This window comes from Ictidomys tridecemlineatus, unplaced genomic scaffold (assembly GCF_052094955.1).
Source record: "Ictidomys tridecemlineatus isolate mIctTri1 unplaced genomic scaffold, mIctTri1.hap1 Scaffold_4888, whole genome shotgun sequence".
NCBI classification, from domain to species: domain Eukaryota; kingdom Metazoa; phylum Chordata; class Mammalia; order Rodentia; family Sciuridae; genus Ictidomys; species Ictidomys tridecemlineatus.
In genome coordinates, this window is record NW_027523187.1 from 31458 (window position 1) to 56733 (window position 25276).

At 37.8% G+C, this 25276-nt stretch overlaps 1 long non-coding RNA gene across 4 annotated transcripts in view; it reads left to right on the forward strand.

Annotated features, from left to right (window-relative positions):
• The window catches only part of LOC144373781 (uncharacterized), a 39418-nt gene extending 26332 nt beyond the window's left edge, over positions 1 to 13086 (forward strand). For 2 of the 4 annotated variants that reach the window (XR_013433329.1, XR_013433332.1), the window contains exons 2-4: positions 8466 to 8580; positions 9368 to 9521; positions 12893 to 13083. This is a non-coding gene — a long non-coding RNA (uncharacterized LOC144373781). Of the gene's footprint in view, positions 1 to 6592; positions 6765 to 8465; positions 8581 to 9367; positions 9522 to 12748; positions 12845 to 12892 lie in introns of those variants that run through there. The other 2 variants (XR_013433331.1, XR_013433330.1) reach the window with 2 other exon arrangements.
• Positions 13087 to 25276: the final 12190 nt, after the last annotated feature.

Below are 25276 nucleotides of genomic sequence, written 5' to 3' on the forward strand. Positions count from 1 at the left end.
CAGCAGTAGCACCAATCATTGTTTTTGCTGATGGTATTGGACAGATTAATTCAACTCTCTGTAGAGGTAAAATAATTAACTAAATTCTAGAGAGGAGGTTTTCTGTGATTAAAGGACTTGGGTTGTTGTGGCCCTTGGATGGGAAGAGTCAGGGGTGCTTTAATGACAGGATTTCAGTAGAGCTAATGAAAGATTTTCCTGTATGTAGAAAACACTGGTCATTTGTTCTCCAACTCCACAGATTGCCCAAACTGGAGGATGTTGGCTCCAACTATAAGGAGATTGAGTATGGTTAGTGTTAGGCATAAAATTTTTATTATCAGCATCAATATTATTATGAGATTAAGCAATGGAACAAGTCAAGAGAGACCATGAAGATATGTGAGAATAATAATAAAAAAAAAGATAGCCATCTGCCTGGACTGTTTAAATGCCCATTGATTTATAGGATCTTGTTATTGAAGGAAACTGTAGAGATCACTTCTCCTAAAATAACCTTTTACAGAAGGGAATATGAGAGGACATTATGTAACTTGCCTCTGGCTACATTGTTAGATACTAATATTTTAATTTTAAGATGTTGCAAAAGTAATCTCACTTAAAAGAGACACAAAGGAAACCATGTGTTTCTGCTTCATGAGAAGGTTTCACATGACCAAAATAGTCCCTTAAAGCTGATGACTTATTATTTTTTCCTAAGCCCATGAAGATTCTGACCTATGTTTATCTTTGCTTGTCATTAAAAATATTAAAGATTTTTATTCAGGCATTTTGAACTTCTCTCTAAATAAATATGATACTTCAAGTGATTGAAGGGTAATTTGACCTGAAGTGATCAATGATGATAGAGGACAGCAGGGGACATTGCCAAATCCTTTGTGGAACCTAGCCCAGTATGATATGGGTTCTATATTTTGAAGAAAGATTACAATTTGATGGATGCCTTTGGCTCAAAGTCCTGTGACTGATTTGCCTTTTAAAAGGTAGTACTTTATAAAGCTGTAAGACTTTGTTTTGTTAAAGACTAATTGGATTGGTAGAAAACATATTTAGGCTGTCAATTCATTGTGAATGGGGTCTGCAAATACGAATTCTAACCATTGGAATTAGTGGGCTAAATTGCTTGTAAAGGATTCCACATCCACAGTCATGACAGAAAGAAATCAGTATAAGGCCTTTTATTTGGTTGTGGTTATGTTCTATTTGGACTCATCATTTTGTACATGTTCCCACTAAAGTGAAAAACCAACATATATTTATATAATGTTGTGTACTTGTTGTATTGGGTTTATCTGAGTATAAAAGTGGGATAAAATACTTAAAAGTATCACCCCATGATAACCAATGGATTTATTTTCAAAATTGCATTTGTTGTTGTCTAGGCAAAAAATGATGAAAAATTTAAATGAAACATAATTTTCATACTTCATCTCTGTTTTGATAAGAATAAGTAATAAGGGATTAATATACAGAAATTATGCATCCTTTCATTTATTTAAGAAATATTTGACACAGTGGGCATCATGCTAGGCACATGCCTATAATCTCAGGATCTCTGGAGGTTGAGGTGGGAAGTTCACAAGTACAAGGCCAACCTGGGCTATTTGGTGAGATCTTGTCTCAAAATATAAAGTAAAAAGGAGCAGGGGAGTAGCTCAGAGGTAAGACATACCTGGGTTCAATCTCCCTTACTGCAAAACAACAATAACAACACAACAAAAAGTGTTGGGGATGCAGCTCAGTGGTAGAGTGCCCCTGGGTTCAATTCCCAATTCTGCACAAAGAAAAAGGAAGAAGAAGGAGGAGAAGGAATGTTAGTAATTCCGATTTTCTGTGTGTGGGGTGGGTACTGGGGGTTGAAACCAGAGCCTTGGCATACTAGGCAAGTGCTCTTCCACTGAGCTTGAGACAGGTTTCTCTATGTTCCCTCAGCTGCTCTTGAATTTGCTAACCTCCTGCATAATTCTCCTGAATAGATAGGATTACAGGTATGTTTCACTATACCTGGTTGTAATTCTGTTTTGTGGCTTTTTATCCAGCCCCCATACTGGGGATTAAACCCATGGCCTTGCACATACTAGGCAAGTGCTCTACCTCCTGAGCTACACCCCCAGTCCCTGGCTGTAATTCTAAATAATTAAAACACATTCTTCCAAAAGCTTTTAAAAATAACTACCACACTGTAAACCTTTCCCTTTCTTTGGTGGAAAAATTCCCTTACTTTATTTTCTTGCACTAAAAGGAATGGCATGAATGCTAGCAGCCATTATCTCTGTGACCTTGTGTCCTTGCCACATTATGTGGCTGAGTGCTGTGCCCAGTTCTTGCTACATTATGTATAACCATAGAAATGTGAAGTTGTGTTGCAATTGTGTACAATGAATCCAAATGCATTCTTCTGTCATATATATCCAATTAAAATAAATTAATTAATTTTTAAAAAAGAGAGAGATATATCAAGGTGATGGAAACCACTCCCCAGCTCCTGGCAGCTCCCATTTTCATAGCCTAGAATTTATATTCTGTGGCAGATCAGCCTGGACAAAAGCCTTGGTAACTGAGAGCCAGAGTCAAGGTGGCCTCAAAATCATGCATCTGCTAAGGCCCAGGCTGCTGTTTAGCTTGTCCCGATTGGTCATGCACTGAAGTTTTAAAATATTCTATCATGGCTTATTATTGTCAGCATAAAATGTCACTGCCATAAAAGTATACTTTAGAAAGGTTTTAACATGATGAAGAGTCTTAATTTTTAAAGAGCAGTATTACTTTTGAGCTACTTGGTAGGTCCAGAGATTTACACTAAACATTCTACCTCAAAAGCATAATAGTTTTTTTTTGTTTTGTTTTGTTTTTTAATATTTATTTTTTTAGGTGTAGATGGACACAACACAATGCCTTTATTTTTATGTGGTGCTGGGGATCGAACCCAGGTCCCGCCTGTGCTAGGCAAACGCTCTACCACTGAGACACAATCCCAGCCCCAAAAGCATAATAATTTTTGCTTTATTTTGTTTGTTAGATCTAGAAGGCTTTCCACCCAGGCTTCTGGAGATGTACAGTTTTTAGCTCAGTACTCTCTACTGTTCTTACTTTCCCCTTAATACCCAAATGAAGGACTTTAGAAAATCAAACTTGAAAAGTTCTGAACCCACTGCTTTTCTAAGAAATATATTTAAATAAAGAAATTCATGAGCTGTGCAGAGTGCACAATTACAGTAAATGCAACTTTTTTGAGTTACAGGAAAGGAGCAATTAGTTCAGGTGGTGGTAGATCTTTTGATGACTTGAAAATGGGTCTAGGAAGGACAAGTAGAGAATCTGGCAACCTTGACCATTGCTGTATTCTCCAAGAATGCAGAGAATGGTTTTAGGGATGCCTGGAATTGCAACATGGTTAATAGTACCAAAACACAGAGAATGACTGCCTTTTCACATTCACTAGATACAAACTTATTTTTTTTAGTATTTCTCTTTTTTATACATGTATATGTATATACACATGCTTTTAAAAGCACAGAGTTCTCTGAACCCAGAGAATAGTCAGTAGGTGCCAAAGAAACCCCAGCTTCCTGCCCCTTGTTGCAGCTCATTTGGTGAGGAGGGAGAAGGGTAGGTGTAGTAAGCATGAAGAGCCTCTTTGGTACAGGCAGGGCTGTTTCCTGGACAGTTGTTGAGACAGAACATTGGAGAAAAATAGAGAGAGTGTATATATGTTAATGGAGGTTTTAAGTTTTCACATTATTCCACTTACTAGATTTGATAATAGCTACCACTTTTTGATCACTGTCTGATAGGCATTGTGTTTTACATGCTTTATCTCATTTAATTTTTACAAGGCCCTATGTGGTATATGAAGAATTTAGAAAGTTTACTCGCTTGTACAGGGTCACACAGTAGTAAGTGGTAGGACTTGGATTTAAACTTAGGTATGCTGGATTCCAGAACATGTTCTTGACTCCTGTCCTGTGTGCTCTATGAAGATCCTGTTTCTGCTCTCAAGATCATTTCATTCTAGTAGACATGATGGCCCGAGGGATACTGTGGGAAAGGTAGATGAGTCCTCCCCTGCTCTGAAAGCCAACTGTTCAAGTGCAGTACCTGCACAGTGATTGACTCTGAGGTCATTCCTTAGCAGAGTTCAGATGAGATGTTTCCCAAGGATGCAAGGGTGAAAGGACATTCATTGCAAGTGTTCAGGGAATTACAGATTAAATGGTAGTTGGCTTGACAAAATAAATATAGGAAGAAAGTTTTTTTTAAAAAACAAACAAAAACCAAAATGAGCAGTATGACCAGGAGGCTGCTTAGTCTTACCCTACCTTCAGCAAAAGGGTCATCCCAATTGTGGGTTGCCAGTGGGTGACCATTTTCCAAAACCAGGCAGCCATACCATATGAGAAATATTAATGGTCAGGCATTTGAATTCCCTCAGTAGGTATCGTGAGGATAGTCAGACACAGCTTATTTGAACTCAGCTCAGCTCCCAAAGTGCTAACTTTGATTAAGTCGGGGCTCCTGTCCATCATCATCTGAACTTTGGGGACCTCTACTATATAGAGAGTATAGCCTAAAAATCAAAGCTCAGCACTGGAGGTAGGGTCTTGGATTAAGGAGGAACCAGGGGAGCATTAATAATTATGTTAGTGAGGAAGAGTCGAAGAGGATATTGGCTAGAGCCTGAAACCAACTAAGACTTTCAAAGACTGAGGTTGCTGTGGGTACTTAGCGGATCTCCCTATAGGTTGGGTGGGCAGAAACACTTTTGGTGCTCTGCAGCCACTTAACCTTTGAATTCTTTAGGAAAGGAACAATTCAAAGGGTGAATGTACAAGGGGAAACACCTTATAAGTACTCCGCTGCGCCCTGTGAAAGGGGAAATTAGAATGGTATCGGCAGAATAGTTCTCCTGTGCTCAGAATACTGCATTCTAAACTTGCCTGGTATCTGAAGTGTTAGGTACAAAGGTTGGAAGGATGATATATACCTTGGTACTCTCTCCTCCAGAAAGCCATTCCAACTCTCTCTCCCACTTCCCTTTGTTATCCTTCTCCATAGCATGTGTGTCTCTGTGGGTACCACAGATTTGTGACCAGCATGTATTCCCTGAGCTAGTGGTTCCCCATGAGCAGTGTCCTAATTCCATTTTTATATCACATGAAATAGAGCACACACCTGACTGCCACACTGTGTGGCCATCCAGTGTGTGCCAAAGAATCTGGGGATTCTTGACCTGGATAAACTATATGGGAAAGTGTGTGTGTGTGTGTGTGTGTGTGTGTGTGTGTGTGTGTGTGTGTGTGTACATATACATGTTCATAAGTCTCTCTTTTGAGGAAGTCCATAGTTTATATTAGGCTCCAGTGTGTTTTCATAATCCTGAAAATGTTTATAAAAAAATGAACTTATTTGGAGATTTTCCATATTCTTGTAAATGAATGTGTGTGTATGTGTTTGGGAAGGTGGATTGAACTCAGGGGCACTCGACCACTGAGTCACATCCCCAGCCCTATTTTGTATTTTATTTAGAGACAGGGTCTCACTGAGTTGCTTAGTCCCTTGCTGTTGATGAGGCTGGCTTTGAACTTGGATCCTCCTGCCTCAGCCTCCCAAGCTGCTGGGATTATAGATGAGTGCCACTGCCCCTGGCATGAGCGTGTGTTTTTATATCTGGTAGATACTTTTATGCTTCCTTAACTTCCTGTTGTGAACAACAGCTTAGGGTAGACAAGGAACTCTCCCTTGGAGCCATGGATCACAATTCTGTCCTGGGCACTGCTGCTTACACATCCTGGCAGGGGGTCTACCTAACCTTCCTGAGTTTTATTTTATTTTTCACCTGTTAATTCCCTCTTGTCCTACAGGAATGTTGCATAGTAAAGAGATTACAGGTATACAGGCATCTCATAAACTGCCAAGAACTATACAATTGCAGAATACAAGTATTGTAATTAAAAATACATCATTTTTCTTGTCACACAATGCCAGGATAACAAATATGTGATTAAAATGAACATTGGGCCAGGTGTGGTTGCACAGGCCTGTGTTCCCGGCTAGAGGCAAGAGGATCACTTGAGCCCAGAAGGTCAAGGCCAAACTGGGCAACATAGCAAAACCACATCTTAAATAAATACATAAAGTGAACATGGAATGAATTTATTGGAGTGAGAGACTAGAAGTTGAAAGGCATTAGTATCTGCATGTCTTGTAGGCTTTGTAGATGCCCAGAACGGTCTTAGAGTACACACAGGGCTATTGAGGAAATGATTTTCAGACAATGATAAAAGTTTATAAGACCTTCAAGACCTCAATTTGTTTGCTTTACTTTACAGAAGAAGTGGAGTCTGGGAGATGGAGGGTATTTTTTTCAGAAAGGCTGTAGATGGGCAGGGGATATAGTTCAGTGGTACTTGCCTGGCAGGTGTGAGGTCCTGAGTTCAACCCCCAGCAGTGCACAAACAGAGGCTGGAAACTCTTCTTCATCATTGTTAATAGAGGACAAAGAAAGAACCTGTTTGTCTTCATGTCATCAGTTTATTATCATATCTTTTTAAAACAGTGTAGAATTACGCCATGATTTTAAATCTCTCTTTAGGGCTACCTAGAGGCCAGCAGTTCAGCAGTGTGAGCACTTGGCAAGCCATGGGCACAGTGCATCGAAACAATTTTGTGTTTCCAAAGCACCTTCTTGGAGCGCTTCCTGGAGAGCACATCAAAGGGCTGGATGTAGATTACTGCACGCCTCTCAACTGGACTGAGACTCAGAGGTTACTGGGACTTGCCAACTCAAAAAACTCAGTGTCCAAAGCAAGAGTGAAAACCCAGATGTTCCAATTTTTTATCCTGGTAGTCACTAGGTTCTAAATTTTCTCACTACTCCAGCTCCCTCCTCTCAATAGCTTGCAAAATGGTAACCTGGAAATGTGTTTTTGCTTAGTGTATATATATATGTAAATCCAACTATCATCTAACCTTCCATTTAAACAATTTGTACTAGAAGGAAATTTTAAATTACATTTAATCATTGCTTTATAATTAATGTCATTTAATTAAATATTACTTTAAAAATGGCTTCTTTCTTCTTTGGCAATTACATTACCTTTTGAGCAGTTCTGTTTTGCTTTTTAACCTGGTTATGGGGTTTAGAGAGTACCCTAGTATAGGGTATCTGAAAGCAGAAAGTTCTGGCACTTTTCCCACTTTCCATTCTTTCTCCTGTATGGATGCCAGATTCCTTTGGGAAATCATTTGCAAAAGGTCAGGAGCAAAAGGAGGGGCATTCTTGAGTGTAGGGTTACTGCTAATTGGAAACTAAACATCTGTAACCATGTCAGAGTTATTTGTATTTGAAAGGAAACATTTATATATAAGAGCCCTTTCGGTAACATAAAACACACTATAACACAGAGTGTGTGCATTGGAGGGGTGGCGATGGGGTGAGGAAGGACAGCCAGGGAAGCTTCTGACAAATGACTGTGCTGTGCTGAGTGAGGTCACTTGCTAATTAAATCTCAAAGCATTTTCAAAGTATTTTCTTTTCTTTGTCAAATGAAGTTTTCTTCCCTCATATGCCAAAGCAAACATTTTACTGTGTTTGCCATTTACAAATGAAACATTTCACCATTTTAATGGAAAAATAAGGAGAAAATGGGTGTGTGTTCAGAACCTAGTCAAAGACCAGTGGGAACTCTCTAGTTTCCTTCTAGAACCTTAGCTCTCAGCGTCTTCCCATGGTATGATGTGAGACTGGTTCTTCCCTTCCCTGAAACTGTGTGCCCATAGGCTTCCTGATACACCTACCCTTTCAGGAAAAAAAATCAAACTGTTTTCCACCTGTGCCTTTTTCTCCTTTCTTCCTAGTTTCTTCTTAGAATAAAATTTCTTGAGAATTCCTTTGAAGAAAGTCGAGAATCTACCCCTTTCCCCCGTAGAGTCTAACACCTTCTGTTTTTTCCCACCCTTGCCCTTGGCATCTAAGACATTTCTGTAATTTTTTTAAAATTGGATGAAAGATCACAAAGTCGAGAGAACTTACTTAAGCTAGGACCTATCATATTGTATGAGCTACAACTGCAGCCCCCAGACCTCTTATTTTTGGAGCTGTTTTCTGAAAGAACTTGTGTCCTTATTCACAGACTGTTTGAAGCAAAATCCAATCAAGGTTTTCAAACAAATATTAAATGTCTTCGTGCAATTAACTTAAGCATCCTTTTCTTCTGCTTACCTCTCATTCTGTTATATTTGATAATTAAATTTTCCCAGTTCATGCAATGAAAGGTGAGGTAGCACTTTTGACCACTGTAGGGTGGTCAAAACCTGAAGTTTGGGGCAGAAATTTCAGTTTGAAGCATGAAACCAGTCAGTTGGACTGATTTCAGATTTTCAGTAGGACCCAGTCCTGCCTTGTGTGTTTTCTAGTTCCTTATTTGTGTGTTGCTGATCATGCTCCTTTTTTGTATGGTTTTCAGGTGGAGTTGGCATGAACTTAAAAGCAGCAGATACTGTTATTTTTTCTGACAGTGATTTTAATCCTCAAAATGACTTGCGGGCAGCTGCCAGAGCTCACTGAATTGGCCAGAACAAGTGAGTGAGTTAGTCATTGGCACCTTTCTGCTCTGTTGGCTTGCAGCTGTGGATTGGGGAGGAAGGTGGACCGTGTATTGCTGACAACAGTGCCACGTTGGAGTTAGAGTCCACTGGGTTTGAACCCCGTTGTGCTGCTGGCTTGTAGAGCAATGTTGGGGGATCAGTGGTCCCATGATCAGTTCAGACTCACTTTGTTGAAAAGAACAGTTAAATTCTAAAATGATTAGAAGAAACTTAGAATTTATTTAGTTCATGTTTCTCACGTTAGATCCTAATTCAGTTTAAAAATGAAGTTAAAGCCAGTGGGTGCACATGCCTGTAATCATTATCAGCATGGGAGACTCAAGCAGGAAGATCAAGTTTAAAGCCAACCTTGCAACTTACCTAAACCCTGTCTCAAAACTTTTTTTTTAAGGCTAGGATTATAACTTCATGGTAAAGCTCTCCTGGGTTGGGTTCCCAGTATCACAAAGAGGAAACAAAGTTGTGTTCAGCTACCCTTTGACTTGAGGTAACATGCCTGCCAGGGGTTATCCTGGCTACAGATGAAGGCCCAATAGTGGTCACTTCATCTTCCTTCCTCTTTCTATTTTGGAGAAAAGTACAGGAAGAAGTTGAGGCCAGATTTCTCTAACAAATGCTCAGGTCCCAATGAGCAGTGTCCTTTTCATTGTTCCCTGAATGTGGCATTTGGTTTTGCTTCCTTTTGGGTGTATTTTCCTGGCATGCTTTTTTCCCCAGCTTTGCAGACTTCTAACACTGCTCTCATTTGACTCCCGTACAGGGCTGTGAAAGTGATCCGGCTGATTGGCCGAGACACTGTGGAAGAAATAGTTTATAGGAAAGCAGCCTCCAAACTGCAGCTCACCAACACGATCATAGAAAGAGACCATTTTACTCTGGGAGCCCAGAAACCTTTGGCTGATCCTGACCTCCAGGTAAAATGTGTTCCTTTTAGAGTCTCATGATTTATAACCAGTACTATCTTTGGATGAGAATGCAAATAAAAAGGACCAGCATTAACCACCCATTGTTGCAAATTACACATTATTTTCATTGGCCTAATTCTTACCCTCTCAGTACCTAACTACATGCAAGGTGCCATACAAGCTAAAAATGAGGGTGGCATTTAAAGGCAGAGAAAATAGAATAAAAAGAATGAGCTTTGAACCATCTAACTTGGATTGAAATTCACATCTTATCCCTTACTGGATGTATGACTTTGAGCATGTAACTGAACATCAAGGATCTAATCTCTTTATGGCTTCTAAAGATGAGTGTGCCACGAGTTACCTCAGAGAGAATTTGTTTAAGTTCTTTTTTTTTCTTCCTTTTTTTTAAATCAGTGATGATTAGTTCCATAGCTCCTCCTTAATCCCAGATGCTTTGAGTAGTGACTTACAGTACTCATTCCATACTCAGAGATGAGTGAACAAGATTAGGAATTCAAAATTATGCCATAGGATATAGGGATGAAAGCACTAGAGTTAATTTGTTGAAGAAGGAAAAATTAGATGGGAGTCAATTGCTGGCTTAGAATATCCTAGAGAGCTCTCTTTTGGTAGGAGGTTTAGAGTTATTCCTTAGCAGCAGCCTTTGAGATAAAATTGAACCTATATTATAATATACCCCAAGTCCTTCTGAGGGATTAGATGCAGAGAGATCAACCCCTAGTATCTAGTATGATTCAAGCATGAAGAGAGTAATAAATGTCTGAGAAAAGGTAGTAGCTGTGGGAAAGTCTGCTGTAGGAAACTGCAGAGAAATGACAGGAGTTGGCTATTGTTTTGAGGCAGGCAGTGAGAGAGAGCAAGTTCCAAGATGGCTTTAAGCCTTTAAGCCTGAAAGATGAGAGTAGAAAGTAGGAAGACAGGGATAGAAATTAGAAAGATGAAGATAATGTAGGCTTTAGTCAACAGAATTTGTAGTAAAAATCAATATACATTATTGTTAGAGGGAGACTCAGAAAAGAAAGGAATTAGAAAAATTTGCAAGAAAAACCAGGCTTTAAAAGGATCAGCTTATCAAACAAAAAATTCAAGAGGTATATGAAAGGGAAAAATTACACAGTATTACAAGCAGAATCATCAAATTTACAACTAGCCCAAGCATGAGTTTAAAAATGGCAGTTTTCTCACATCTGTATCTTTACACATCAGCATTGCAGACAGGGAACGTGCTGTTTTTGTTAGGGAGTCACTCACCTGCAGGAAAGGGTCACAGATTTGGGGGTACTAGAACCCGAAAGAAGAACCCTAGGTTTTGTTTGTTTGCTTGACTTTAGTTTATCTTAGAGAGTAACTGGAGTCTTTGGCCTTTTGTGTTTTGAGTCTTCTGCATGCTCATCTGTCATGGTGGCCGGGCAGGCTGTGCATTTTATTTTCACACTATTGAAGAGGCAATTTCAAATGGAAGGTGAAAGCTTGAGAGAGAGGTGCGTGTACACTGTAGGTTTCTAAATATACTTCTTCACAGGACCTTGGGAGAGGAGCTCATCATGGGCTGTTGTGAAGGCACAGGCATCAGGAGTTATAGGAGATGCTTCCCCAGTGGAGGGAGCTCCAGGCATTCAGTCAGGGGTTTCCCTGTGGCATTGGCTGCTAGCACATCATTGTGAAATGCACAGGCAAAAGCTCTGCCATGGGACCAGATCCTGGGGCCAGTACAAACTATGGGCTGGTGGAGAGGACCTCGGTGGGACTTCCTGCCCAAGCCATGGCAAGAAATCACACTCTGGTTCTGTCTTGATTCTTTCCTCCCCACCAGACTGTGAGTTATTTATGGTTGCCAGGAACAAGGGTGATAACTCACTGCCTTGTCTCAAAATACAGCAGGACATTTTTTTAAGTTATTAAAAGAATCTAATAGTAAAAGACGTGGTTCTGGTTTGATAAATCTAAGCAGTATAGAGCAGTGAAGTCCTGAAAAAGGAAAGCAGGTTCCTTGTTTTAGAAGGAGAACACAACAGAAACAGAGAACAGATAAAGATGCGGTGAACACTTATTGAATGCGTACTGTGTGCTAAGCATTGTGTGACGTGCACTTTTTCCAGTTGTTTTAGAAGAAGAATAACAAAAAAATGAGATAGATGTTGTCTTTACCTCCATCTTAAGAAATTTTCCAAACATCAGATTCATGACTCTAATCCGAGCACTCTTTAACTTCCAACTACATGCTCTTAGTTACTATAATAAAGTGGTTTTCATTTAAAAAATGGGTAGTTCCTTAAAGACATGTTGTGAGTGAGCAGTAGCGAGGGAAGCCAGGAGACATAGTCCAAGGAGTGGAAGAGGGAAGGGTCCCAGTATGGACTGAGCCTCATCATAAATACTTGGCTTTCTTCTGTTTTGGGTACTAAATGCCAAAGCCATTTGGCTTGGTTATATATATATATAATGTACACCAAAGTTAAATATAAATATAACAGGTATGGTTTTGCTTAGTTTTTGTCATAGTTTTCATCTCGGGTATTTTCAAGCTAAAGTTTCCAAGTTACAGAATAGGCAATCTAGAGATAATTAACCAAATCTAAAAGGGCAAAATGAAAATGAAGTCCCATGATGTGGATCCCAATTGGTTCAGAATTCCTAAGAGATAGTACTTAGGGAGGTGGAGAGTTGCAAGTAGCAAATGAAAGCCAGGTAACACTATCTAAGAGTCTGGTTCCTGTAGCCATAGAAAGTAGGCTGAGTATATCCCCTAGGAGTATATCCTGCAAGAGGGCAGGATGGGGAGTGCTGCAGGACTATCCAGGGAGATTGAAATTGAGAAAGGGCTTTTGGGTCTGGTGATCAGGGTGGTTATGGTTTTGCCAAAGTGGATCCCATAAACCACTGTAGTAGCAAAGCGGCTTGGCAAGGACAGGTGGCAGCTCATGGTGAGATGAGGTATTCAGTGGCACCTTCTCTTTATAAGAGTTTGGCAGTGGGAGAGGTAAGAAGGTAGCCAACAGGTTCTCTGAGTTCTCTCAGGACTGCTGGAAGTGCCTGTAAAAAATGCTGGTGAGAAGTGCTATAGAAGATGCTGGAATCATTTTATCTGCCCCCACTCCTCAAAAAAATTGGAGGCCCAAATTTTTTTTGGTATTGTAAATAATTGTCAAAGTCAACATCTCTGATCATCATTTATCACCTCTCTGCTTATTCCTCATCCAACTTCAAAACAGCCTGGCAGGTGTCATTTGTGATGGAAGAGAAGAAAGTCCATCAGGGAAAGAATTACCTGGTATCATTTAGACACTTAGCAAGTCACACATCCTCATCTGTGTTTTCATGAGAACTAACTGGATCTCTCGTTTTCTTCATTCAAGTTGAGTGACATACTGAAATTTGGCTTGGATAAACTGCTGTCCTCTGAGGGGAGCACCCTGGAGGAGGTAGACCTGGAGTCCATCCTGGGAGAGACAGAGAATAGCCAGTGGGCCTCTGATGCCCTGCCTGCAGCTGGAGGAGGGATCAGAGAACAGGAGGAAGGAAGTGAGTTGGGGTTAGGTGAGCCAGTGACTTCATCACCTCAAGGTAGGGTGTGAGTGAGATGTGTCCCCACAGGAAGTCCTGTGTCCTGCTCTGGGACCTTTCTTTCCTACCCAGCCCTGTAGTCATCTGATGACATTCTTAAGGCTTCCTGGTCCAAGAACTACCAGAGTAATCCTTGTTCCCTTGAAGCTGGACTTTGAATCCAAGTGATGATATTAATGTTTATGGTCCTGTCAGTCTCAAGGATTAAATTTGAACCTTTTCTCCCTTGACGCAGACATCTTCTCTGGAGTTTATTTGGTAAACCTCCTATCTTTATGGTGGTGCTTTGCACAGTGATTTCTCTTCTCAATAGTAGAATGTTTTTTAAATTGCAACTGATATTTATGGACATTTATTGTGTTCATCAACAGTACTGACTATGTCATGTGCTTTAGGTCGTTTAAGACCCATGAGGTGGGGGGCTGGGGTGGTGGCTCAGCGGTAGAGCACTCATCTCGCACGTGCAAGGGCCTGGGTTCAATCCTCAGCACCACATAAAAACAAAAGTAAAAATAAAGGCATTGTGTCCAACTTCAACTAAAAAAATACATATTAAAAAAAAAGACCCATGAGGTGTAGGAGATCATTTTTTCTTCCTTTTTCTTTTTTCTCAAATTTGGTGGCCCCCCCTTCTCTCTCTCTCTCTCTCTCTCTCTCTCTCTCTCTCTATATATATATATATATATATATATATATATATATATATATATATATATATATAATATATAGTTGTAGATAGACAGCATGCCCATATTTTATTTTTTTAATGTGGTGGCTAAGGATCGAGCCCAGTGCCTCACACATGCTGAGTAAGCACTCTGCCACTGAACTACAACCCTAGCCCCAATATTTATCTTTTTGTCCATTTTCTGTTCTGAAATATTTGAATTTCAGACTTGAAAGGGTTTTTTGTTTTTCCTCATGATTATTTTTAAAATGACTGTTCTCCTGTATCAGCAAGAGGGAGTCAATCTGGGCTGGTGTGAGAGGGTTTTACTGACCTTTTTTAAAAATTTTTATTCATATATGACAGCAGAAAGCATTATAATTCTTATACATATAGAGCACAATTTTTCATATCTCTGATTGTATACACAGTATATTCACACCCAGTTCCTGTATTCAAACCTGTACTTTGGATAATAATTATCACATTCCACCATCATTAATAACCTCATGCCTCCTCCCTTCCCCTCCAACCCCTCTGCCCTATCTAGAGCTTGTTGTTCCTCCCATCTCCCACTCTCTATCCCACTATGAATCAGCCTCCTTATATCAAATAAAACATTCAGCATTTGGTTTTTTGGGATTGGCTAACTTAGCATTATCTTTTCTAACTCCATCCATTTACCTGCAAATGCCATGATTTTATTTTCTTCTATTGCTGAGTAATATTCCATTGTATGTGTGTGTGTGTGTGTGTATGTGTGTATACATACACACACACATACACACACACACCCCACAGTTTTTAATCCATTCATCTATTGAAGGGCATCTAGGTTGGTCCCACAGTTTAGCTATTGTGAATTGTGCTGCTGTAAACATTGATGCATCTGTGTCCTGTAGTATACTGTTTTTAAGTCCTTTGGATATAGATTGAGGAGATGGACAGCTGGGTCAGATGGTGGTTCCATTCTCAATTTTCCAAGTTATCTCCATACTGCTTTCCATATTGGCTGCACCAATTTGCAGTCCTATTAGCAGTGTATGAGTGCCTTTTTCTCCCACATCCTCGCCAACACTTATTGTGGTTTGTATCCATAATAGCTGCCATTCTGACGAGTGAGATGAAATCTTAGAGTGGTTTTGATTTGCATTTCTCTAATAGCTAGTAATGATGAACATTTTTTCATCTATTTGTTGACTGATTGTATATTATCTTCTGAGAAGTGTCTGTTCAGGTCCTTGGCCCATTTATTGATTGGGTTATTTTTTTTTTTGGTGTTTAGCTTTTGAGGTTTTTTATATACCCTAGAGATTAGTGCTATATCTGATGTGTGAGGGGTAAAGATTTGCTCCCAAGATGTAGGCTTTCTATTCACCTCACAGATTGTTTCTTTTGCTGAGAAGAAAGAAACTTTTTAGTTTGAGTCCATCCCATTTATTGATTCTTGATTTTAATTCTGGCACCAAAAGAGTCTTATTAAGGAAGTTGGAGCCTAATCTCACATGATGGAGATTAGGGTCTACTTTTTCTTCTATTAAACGCAGAGTCTCTGGTTTTATTCCCAGGTCCTTGATCCATTTTGAGTTGAGTTTTGTGCATGGTGAGAGATAGGGGTTTAATTTCATTTTGTTGCATATGGATTTCCAGTTCTCCCAGCACCATTTGTTGAAGATGCTATCTTTTCTCTAGTGCATGTTTTTGGTACCTTTGTCTAATATAAGATAATTGTAGTTTTGTGGGTTAGTCTCTGTATCCTCTGTTGTGTACCATTGGTCTACCAGTCTGTTTTGGTGTCAATTCCATGCTGTTTTTGTTACTGTTGCTCTGTAGTATAGTTTAAGGTCTGATATAGTGATGCCCCCTGCTTCACTTTTCTTGCTAAGGATTGCTTTAGCTATTCTGGGTCTCTTATTTTTCCAGATGAATTTCATGATTGCTTTTTCTATTTCTATGAGGAATGCCATTGAGATTTTGATTGGAATTGCATTAAATCTATAAAGCGCTTTTGGTAGTATGGTCATTTTGATAATATTAATTCTGCCTATCCAAGAACAAGGTCAATCTTTCCAGAAATAGTAAATGAATTCAGCAAAGGAGCAGGATATAAATCAATACCCATAAATCAAAGGTATTTCTGTATATCAGTGACAAAGCCTCTGAGAAGGAAATGAGGAAAACTACTCCATTCACAATAACCTCAAAAAAAAAAAATGATACTTGAGAATCAATGAAAGAAGTCAAAGATCTATACAATGAAAACTACAGAACCCTAAAGAGAGAAATCAAAGAAGATCTTAGAAGATGGAAAGATCTACACATTCCCTTCTTAAAAGGAATTTATATTCTTCAAGAACTTTTTCTTGTTCTCAGCTTGTTGTTTTAATCGTATCCTATTCCCATTTCAAGGATATAATATCCTCCCCGAGGACATTTATTATAGCTTTTTAAAATATATCTCAGGGAGGATATTTATTATATCTTTCAGAAAGTGTTACCCTGCCCACTGTATTATCTCTTTTTCCTCTATTTGCTTTTCCTTCTTCCTCCTCTTTTTAAAAGTTTTGTTTTTGGAGTCTCTCGTTCTTGTTAGCAGTTTATCTGAAACATCTGGTGTCCTCTGATCATCGTGCTGGTGAAATTCCCCAAAGCTGACAGGCAGCTCTGTTGTGAACAGGTGGGTGGCCTTTGGGCCTCATGCCAACAGCACTGGTTGGCAAGCCAGCTTTTGCACTGGGGGAGTCAGATTTGAAGATTTCACTGGACAACTCATTGTATCCTAAGACGAGTCCTATACCATTACAGTGAAATTGGTGGTTTAAATTGGAAAGACAGGGAGCTGAGGGCACATGATGCTCTTGGTGTTTGGTGTGTGGATCCTCTCAGTTCCTCCATACTGTGGTGCCTGTGCTTGTGCATCTGAGTTTTTGGAGAACTGAAAGGGTTTCAGTTCCTGCAGTCAGCCCCAGCTAGATACCAGTGTTTTGGTTCCACAGCTCTTTTGAATCTGTTGTCCTCTTTTTATCCACTTTTTATCTTCCAAAGAATTCGTGCACTGTTTCATCTACCATTGCCTCATATATCTTTTTAGAAATCTGTGTATTGTCCTTTAGCTGTTTTGGGTGAGAGAAAAAATAGATGTGTGTGGTCATATTTTTAAGTTGTATTTGATTACCTTAGTACCAAGTTTCCACCCTTTTCTGTACTCATCTAGATTGACTTTATTTACTAGAACAAAATAAAATTGCAGTGTTTTCAGAAAGATAATTATATATCTCAGTCTACCTACAAAAAAAATTACATTTTTGCAGACAGTTTAACTGTTGGATTCTCTACTTGGATAAAAATTTGGAATGTTGTCTTCGATGACTGTCTTGATTCTCTTTGTGGTAGATGGTTCCTCTGGCAGGACCCAGATGAGGGTCTAGACCTGTGGGCTCCAGCTGCCTCTTCGAAACAGAGTGAAGACATAAAGCATGGTTAAAAATAACAAATGAATATGAAAGAGGAGTAGTTAGAGCAGCCCATTCACAATTAAGTATAAAGTAAGGTTGCTTTATCTTTAATGCCAAGTTTTTTAAAAAGCACAGTTATATGGTAAGGTGAGCATGCCCAGAAACCTGCCTTGGGAGCATGCGCAAAACCTAGCCCCGCCCAACTCCTCCTTTGAAGGTGGAAATGGAGTTGCCCGCCCCTTGAGCCGGTACTGGTTAATGGAAGTGAACCAGGAACTAACAATAGGCTGCTGCCTTTTCATTTGTTTGGCCAGCGATTTACATCATTCTGTCTCATCCAGAAGGTGTAAGATTTCCATTGCAAATAGAGATTGTGGAGAGGGGTCAGCAGCTGGACTAGGGGAGTAAGATGTTACTTTTCCTGGTGGTCCTTTGGATTTTGCTTCGCTTTCCAATGTCCTGTGCAAACAGAAGCATGGCTGATGGTTATTAGGAGAAAAATACATGAATAGTCTTTTAATTGGTTCCTTGATCATTCTTTTCTCTTTTATTACAATTTTAGCTTTTAAGTGACTCGGCTGCCTTCTCTACTATTTGGTCATGAATTTCTTTTTTTCCTTCTCAACAAGGATTGTTCTGGGGACCCAAGTGCTGTTAGCTTTTATAAGGAATGTTGATTACTTTATATGAAATAGGATGGAAGGAGGTTGATTAAACCCTGTGAAATGAGAGACAGTTGGGGAATTCTGGGAAAGATGGCCATGGACAAAGATTCATGGGATCACAATGTACTTCTACAATATTTGTGAGAGGGATGTGTGAGATAAGGATAAGATTTTTTTTAAATAGCATCAGGTATCAACCAGCACTAATGAGTGAAAGCTAAAGGGAGGCAGCTTGAAAGTCTTTGCAAGAAAGGATTTTGTTCATAACTATGACTTCACAAATAATGACTCTCCCAGGATTCTCTGAATTTCCCCTCTGAGAGTGGACCATTTGAGTAGAACCAGAGTATCAAAGAAGAAATTTTAAAGTCTAGTAAAAATTTATATGTGGATTTTTCAAAATGCTACAAATAGTTGATTCTTTGCTGTCTTTAAACAATATACAGTAATCACAAGAAAAGTTCCTTCTGTTCTTTGTGTCATTAGTTCTTGGCCTCACTCAAACCTAAGTGATGATGTGGAGGAAGAAAGCACACAAGATAACATGGCTATTAGCTTCCAGTTTAGAGGCTTGTCCTGGCAAACATTTCTTCTCTTTTCATGAGGTATAAAAATATAACCAAAACCCATCAGGACAGATTTTATATGGCTAAAAATTCATGATTTCATGAAAATAGGAAAGAGTATTTCTGATTTTTCTTAAAGTTCTCAAATACATCTAAATAGTAGATAGAAAAGACAGTGGAATGAGATTACCAACATTACCCTAAGTACACATATAAAGACACAACTAGGGGCTGGGGATGTGGCTCAAGCAGTAGCGCGCTTGCCTGGCATGCATGCAGCCTGGGTTCGATGCTCAACACCACATACAAAAAAAGATGTTGTGTCCACCGAGAACTAAAAAATAAATATTTAAAAATCTCTCTCTCCTCTCCCTCCCTCTCTCTCTCTCTCTCTCTCTCTCTCTCTCTCTCTCTCTCTCTCTCTCTCTCTTAAAAAAGACACAACTGATGTGACTATGTATACAACCAGAGATATGAAAAATTGTGTACCATATGTGTAATATGAATTATAATGCATTCTGCTGTCATATATAACAAATTAGAATTAAAAATAAATAATTTTTTAAAAAAGATTTTAAAAAGTGGGAAAATCAGAAACTAATATCGTTCCATGCTGTACATATCACTTCCCTTTCTCAAGTACAATCTGGCACAAAATGTGTTGAGAAGAGATTCCCCTCCAAAAAAAAAAATCCACTGGGGCTGGGGATATAGCTTAGTTGGAAGAGTACTTGCCTCACATGCACAAGGCTCTGGGTTCAATCCCCAGCACCACCAAAAAAACCCCAAAATCTGATATTACATCCAATGGCATGAACAAGATTTAAAAAGCCACATAACCATAATGAGAGCATAAAGCACACAAAAGGCTTTCTAGATTCCAATCTAGGAAAAAAAAAACATATCCCAAGGAAGGAGAACAATGTTCTTGCAATTACTTTTCTCTAAGGAGTGTCTTAGTATGGTGATGAATGACCTTTTTTAACCCCCAGCACTGAGGATTGAACTGAGGAGTGCTCTACCACTGAGCTACATCTGCAGTCATTAATGTTTGTTTTTTTTTTATTTTTCTTGAGACAGAGTCTCACCAAGTTGCCCAGGCTCTCCTCAAACTTACCATTCTCCTACTTGTCAACCTCCTGAGTAGCTAGGATTATAGGCATGCACTATTGTACTGGCTACAAATTATATGTTTTTAAATCAGGAAATTGTCATTTAGAGAATATTATTTCCATAAGTTCTTTCTATATAAATTATTATAGAGCAAGCTTCACATAACCAATTGAAGAGACATTATCGTTAATAGATTATCCTATATTGTAGTTAATTGTATGGAAAAGGAACAATGTAGCAAAAATGAAATCATAAAAACAAAGACATTTCACATAGTAATGTAGATTAAAATGTCATCCAACTATAAATTCCCCCAAAATGCATGGACCAAGATCCTACCCAAGATTGAGACTTGAGGAAAGACTGACTGTATCCTTTAAAGGCACAAACTCATTTTTTCTTCTCTGTGGTACCCTGTGCCACACTGTAAAGAAGCTCAGGCTATCTTACTGGAGGAAGAGTCCATTTGAAGAAAGCCCCTGACATATGAAAGACCACATGGAAAGGGAGACTATATAAAGCCAACAGTCAGCACCTTAGTTCCGGACATACAAAGCCATCTCAGACCTTGTAGTCTAAATCAGGCGTGTGCTGTATGGGTGAGCCTAGGTGACACTGGAGCAGAACCTTGGTTAAAGTCTTGACTTACAAAATTATGAGAAATAAAATGATTGTTTGTTTGGTAGTGGGGATTGAACTCAGAGGCTCTCGACCACTGAGCCACATCCCTAGCCCTATTTTGTATTTTATTTAGAGACAGGGTATCACTGAGTTGTTTAGTGCCTCGCCATTACTGAGGCTGGCTTTGAACTCTCAATCCTCCTACCTCAGCCTCCTGAGCCACTGGAATTACAGGTGTGCACCACCACTCCCGGCAAATGGTTATTTTTTAAAGCCACTAAATTTTGGAATTTTTAAAAATATAACAATAGATAACTAAAACACTGTTTATTGATGATTTGTAGGGCTTTTATTTAATGACCAGTTTTATTAAAGAATACCCCATTTATTTCTACTGTGATCAGCAAACAAACTGAAATTCAATATTTAAAATTTTTTGCCAAGAATATAACCTATCTTGCAAGTTTCCATGAGGACTAGAAAAGAATATATATTCTGGAGTTGTTGGGCATTGTCAGTCAATGTCAATAAGGTTAAGGTGGTTGATAGTTTTGTTCAGACTCTTGTGTATCATTAGTGATTTTTTTTATAGTGTTACTATCAGTTGTTAAAAGGGTGTTAAAAATTCAAAGTATAGATTTGTCTCTTCAGTTTTGTCAGCTTTCATATATTTGGGGCATATAAATGTTTGGTTGTATGGTGTCATGTTTCTGTGTTCTTAAAAACACATTATGGTATTATGAAATGTCTTTCTTATCTCTTATAAAACTCTTTATCTTGAATTAAATTCATCTGATGTTAGTATAGCCTCTGCATTCTTCTTGGCTTACTATTCATGATGTATTTTTATCTATTTCTTGTTTTCGTTCTATTCATATTTTTATTTAATGTAATTAAATAAAATTACATTAAATAAAAATTAAATTTTATTTAATTTATCCATTAGCGTTTAGCTTTATTGCTTTACATTATTGTTTTAGCAATGTTTCCAGGAATTATGAAATGCATTCTTTAATTTATCACAGTTTTCATAATTTAAATTGTGATACTTTCTCACATCTCCCCAAGTCCTTTGTGCTTTGTCGTCATACATATTACAGCTGTATACCCTATGTTTTTTACCTTAGTCATGTTTCCAAGAAATTAAAAGAATAAACATGTATACATATTGCCTTTTATATTTACCTACATTTTAGTATTTCTAGTACTTTTCATTTCTGTTTATGGTGCATTGTCTTTAAAAATATCTACCCCAAATTCTCCACATTCCTGTATCATGTTGCTTCTCTCATTATGAAGTAATATCTATTTTCCCACCCGCTGAGTCTGGGCTGGTCTTTTGTCTTGTTTTAATGAACAAAATATATTTTTGGTGAAAGTGATGCCATGCCAATCCTAGACCTAACACCTTGGGAAGGTGTATACCTTCTACTTTTATCCTCTAGAAATCTAATCAAAAAATAAAAAATTTTAGAATGACTGAATGACTAAAAGCATTTGAGGAGATAAGCCTGACCCAACCAGTTGAGCTAGCAGACATGTAAACAAAGCTATTTTGTCAGTTCTACCTTTGGTTAAACAATCCCTGCTAAAGGAAACCACATAAGCACTAATAAATACCTAGAGCAAAGGACCCATCAGGTTATGTAAAGCCAAATCATAGAATAAGGAGAAATAACAAAGAATTTTTATTTTAAACCATTAAATTTATTACACAGTGAACTAAAACACACAGTGCATCTGTTTCTACCTGATGGATCATCTCCTTTTATCCTGAAGAGGTTCTTTTAGCATTGTTAATAGTAGAGATCTATTGGTATTAAATTTTCTTACTTTTTATTTATTTGAAAATGTCTATTCTGCTTTCAGTTTTGAAGAGTACTTATCCTAGATTAGCAGTTTTTGTCTTCTAGCACCTTAAACCTTTCCATTAACTTTAATCTCTCATTTCTGATAAGAAGTCAGCTATCATTTTAGTCATTTTTACCTATGCGTAACACACCACTTTTTTCTAATTGCCTTCAAGACCTTTTTCCTCCTAATTGATTATTTACAGTTGACTCTGATGCATCTAGATGTGATTTGCTTTGTAACTAACTTTAGTATTCACTGAGTTTCCTAAATCTGTTAACATCTTTTTTGTTAATTTGAGATAATTTTAGCCATCATTGTCTTAAATATTTTTTCTGTACAATTTATGCCTCTATTCTTCTAGAAATCTAATTATATGTATATTAGGTCACTTTGTAATGATAGTAACCAAGTCTCTATTTTTTTCTTTCTGATTTTTAGACCAGATAATTTTTATTGGTCTATCTCCAAGTTAACTTTTTGATGTTTTTGCACTATATAATCTGATGATAGATTTGTTTCATGAATTTTTCATTTCAAATACTATACTTTTTATTTCTTTTAAAAGAAAATTTTCACTTATATGTTGACACCCATATCTACTTATTCATTATGATTAAGCTTTTCTTTAATTCCTTGAAATTAGTTATAAAAACTTTTTAAATTTTTTTTCTGCTAATCCTAACATCTGGGTCAGCTCACGGAACTTTTTTTATATGTGACATTTTCTCTTGTGGTTCTCATTTTTCTATCTTCTTTGCATTCTGGCAAAATTTAATGATATTCTATATGCCTATAATCCCATCGACTCAGGAGGCTAAGGCAGGAGGATCAAGAGTTCAAAGCTAATAAATTATGCATGGCACACATTGTTTAATTTTGCATGTAACTTCTTTTTAGTGCGTCAATGAGGTTTTAGTGACATTGTTACCCAACACTTGGCCTTTGTTGTTCAGGGAATGCCTTCATGATTTTAATACTGGTTTTCCTATTCAGACTGTGGATTGGGTTTGAATATACTGTTATCAACCACCTGGTCTTTTAATTACTCATCCCAGTAAACTTATAGTTTGTGAAGCATTTGTTTCTCAGATTCATGACACTGTTAGAACCTGAAGTAGTAGCTGTTGGATATCTGTTAATTCTTTTTTTTTTTTTTACTTGAAGTAGATTGTCTGAAATAGGCATATTCTCCTCTGTGTTTATCCAAACCTCCCTGTCATGTGTACTACAAGTTACAGTTTGGAAGTTACTGTATTAAAATTCTGTCTGTTCATGGTTCTAGAAGAGTGATGTTCTCTCCCAAACACTGGTTACTATAGCAGCATTTTTAATGTTGTAAAATAAGAATAAAGGCTCTGAAGGCCAAAAATTTTAAAAAGTCATTTTACAAATGTTACGTTAAATTAAAACTGAGCTTTGCTGTAATACTGTTTTCTCTTCAAAATGTGATGGTACAGGAAAGGTGTTATATGCAGGGGTGGTATTGCAGGGGAGCATTTTAAATTGCAGAAGTAAAAAAGTTATAATATTTATAATTTTGATGAATTTATTTTTATAGGGAAGATTTTTCTCCCCTGAAATTTTTTCTGGAATAGCAAAATGTTTCCATTATTAAAAATTGAAATTGTTAAAAAAAAAAAGTTCAACGCTAGCCTCAGCAATTAAGGGATGCACTTAGCAACTCAATGAGACCCTGTATCTAAATAAAATGCAAAAAAAGGGCTGAGGTTGTGGCTCAATGGTTAAGCACCCCTGGGTTCAATCCCTGGTACCAAAAAAATTTTTTTTAATTATATTCTGGTCATTTATAGATGATACATCATAGGAAGTCTGGATTATATTGTCTTCCTATAAAGGATATTCTGTTTTATGTGTCATGCAGGCTAATTACTGGTGAATTGTTTTGATCATATTAGATTCGGTATTATTATTATTATTATTATTATTATTATTATTATTATTATTAGGTACCAGAGATTGAACTCAGGGTACTCAATTACTGAGCCACATCCCCAGACCTGTTTTGTATTTTATTGAGAGACAGGGTCTTGCTGAGCTGCTTTAGCAACTCGATTTACTAAGGCTGGCTTTGAGCTCGTGATCCTCTTGCTTCATCTACCTGAGTCACTGGGATTATAAGCATATTCCACCTCACCTCACTAGGTTTGGTATTTTTCTTTATTTCCATATTTCATGGTGCATTATACTTGTACATAATGGTGGGATTTGTTGTTATGTTTTCATACATATGTACAATATAGTGATAAAACTTAGCCAATATCATTCTCGAGTATTTCTCTTTTGCCTGCTTTCCTCTCTCCCCTGATCCCTTTCCTCTATTCTACTGATCTCTCTTTGATTGTCGTCAGATTCCTTTCACACACACACACCTTTCTTTTCCTTTTTTCTTTCTGGCTGCCACATACATTTTCAGCATGAATCAATTTTGATTTCAAATTTAGGTCTACCATTTTTCCTTTACTCTTTTGTGTGTTGTTCTTTTTGGTAAGGTTTATTCCTGAACTCTTAATTAAGTACCTGATATATTAATGAAGCTGCTGCAACCTGACTCTGCTGGAAACCATTTCTTCCAACATTGCCATTTAGCATCATCTTCAGTCTCCTTTATAGTAGTCAAACTCTGCTAAGCCTTAAAGAGTCTCATCTGGTACATTCATATCAAAAATGAATTTCCTCCAGGCTTTTAGTATTCTCTCTCTAACACACACATAATTACATTGCACCCACCATAAATAGCTCAGACATTCTTGTCCACAAAATTCCAACCACTATGATAATCTTGCACTTTGATAATTTTCTCCTTAACTCAGTATGACCACCATCTTACTTGAGCTTCATCTCCCTAATTGTGTTTTGTGCAGAAGGCCTACAGTCATGTCTGAAATTAATACCTGAAAATGTTTAGTTTTTCTAGTTTTATACTCTTTTGTGTCAGGAAAACAAATCAAGTACATTAGATCTATAACAGTTTCAAGTAAAAATACTAACTTACTTATATCTTTGCCAATCAATAGTGGTAGACACTTAGGTCAACTTACATAGAAACTGCAACATCTTATATACTCAACAACAATTTCATTGTCCATGGAACGAAAAATTAATTGAAAGAGTAAACCCCAAAATGGATATCTGAAAAATAAACTGGTCAAAATTAGTAAGGCAATCAGACTTAAATAATCATATATTTTACCAATATCACTAGCTTAAAAGTATG